Source organism: Hyperoodon ampullatus (genome assembly GCF_949752795.1).
Source record: "Hyperoodon ampullatus genome assembly, chromosome: 12".
Classification (NCBI taxonomy): domain Eukaryota; kingdom Metazoa; phylum Chordata; class Mammalia; order Artiodactyla; family Ziphiidae; genus Hyperoodon; species Hyperoodon ampullatus.
In genome coordinates, this window is record NC_136925.1 from 69,865,577 (window position 1) to 69,867,231 (window position 1,655).

General features: G+C 43.9%; 1 pseudogene across 1 annotated transcript; it reads left to right on the top strand.

The window, feature by feature from the left end:
- The first annotated feature begins 736 nt into the window (after nucleotides 1–736).
- LOC307061413 (large ribosomal subunit protein mL48-like) lies at nucleotides 737–1,406 on the top strand (annotated as a pseudogene). The gene has a single exon. The product of its transcript is annotated as a large ribosomal subunit protein mL48-like (transcript).
- The last annotated feature ends 249 nt before the right edge of the window (nucleotides 1,407–1,655 follow it).

The following is a 1,655-nucleotide window of genomic DNA, read 5'->3' on the forward strand; positions in this document are numbered from 1 at the left end:
AAGTAAGAAAGAAACCTCGTTGTGAAGAAGGGGAAAGCAAAGAAACTTAACTATGCTTACCATGATGTGGGGTAGAGGAGAAAACTAATCTCATCTGAGACTGTGTAACTAAATTCAGCCCTTGTGAATATGTGTCGGCTGGATTTATTCCTATCTATGTGGTCTGAAAAACCTCAGGCAGCAAATTTAAAGTGTTCCTTGTTTGGAAGTGATCCCAAGCTAGTGACGCAAGCAAATATAATTTACCTTTGGAGAAACTTAACTTCAACCCAGCCCTTGAAGTGTTTTTACAGAAAAAAATTCCAAGGAAAGTGAGCTGCCGATAGTCAAAAATCACAAAGCCTGTGAAGTCAGTCCCATGAGAACAGGTGGGACAAGAGACACTAGAACAGACCCACAGGGACTTTGGGATTATCATAAATGGAATATGAAATGGAATATGTCTAAATCAATTCAAAATAAGCTTGAAAATTCGAGCAGACAAGACTATTAAAAAAAAACTCCCTAACAAATAGGAAAAAGAATCAAATAGAACTTTTAGAAATTTAAAATGTACAAAAAAATTTAAAAATCCTATGGATGGATTAAATGTCATGTTAGGTAGAGCTGAAGAGAAAGAAACTCTGTGAACTGGAAGATAAAACTGAAAAAATAGAGTGTTTTCGGATGCCCAGCGGTCGCGGCTTCTTGGGCCGATCTTCATCTGGCACAATTACAGGCCGCGCGGCAGCAAAGGATGAATGGAGCTCTGGGAAAGGCGCTGTGTCTGAGGAATGACACCATTTTTAAGCAAGCCTTTTCCCTCTTGAGGTTCAGAACCTCAGGAGAGAATCCCCTCTGTTCTGCAGGTGGCATTCTGCTGAGCATCAGTCGGCACTACAGGTCACAGCCCACGCGTGGCATTGGAAGATACAAGAACCTAGTTAAAGCACAAGAGTTTCTTTCTCTTTTGTTTCCTGTTCAGCCCAGGAAGAAGAGGGGAAAAGTGGAAGTGAGACACATTAATTTGGGGACAGATGATGAATATAGGGTTTGAAACATTCACCTGACTGCCTATGATATGGCCCTGGCAGAGAGTTATGCCCAGTATGTTCACAACCTCTGCTACCATCTCTCCATTAAAGTCGAGGAAAGTTATGCGATGCCCACCAAAACCGTGTAGGTGTTGCAGTTGCAGGACCAAGGCAGCAAAATGCTCCTGGACTCAGTTCTTACCACCCATGGGCGAGTGGTTCAGATCAGCGGTTGGAGCGCTACATTTGTAGAGATTTTCTTGGAAATAATTCAAAGCAATCTTCCTGAAGGAGTCAGACTGTCAGTGAGGGAGCGAGCACACTGAAGAAGACTTCAAAGGAAGGTTCAAAGTTCAGCCAGAACTAGAAGAACTGCTAGCCAAGTTGAACTAGCTCACTGCAGACCCTTTCATGCCAGCACTGGTCATACTGAGTGGCAAGGGGAAGTGCTTCCTGGGTAGCCAAAGTTAAGCTGGAGACCCTGACCCTCAATATCATAAGTACCCACCTCCACAGCCAGGGGTGCCTCCTCTCCCCTGTGGAGGAGTGCTTGCCGATGGTCACCACTTTCCTTTGAGCCAACCCTAGGTATCTTCCATCTAATAAAAATCTGCTGATGATGGATGTGTGTGTATGTGAGAA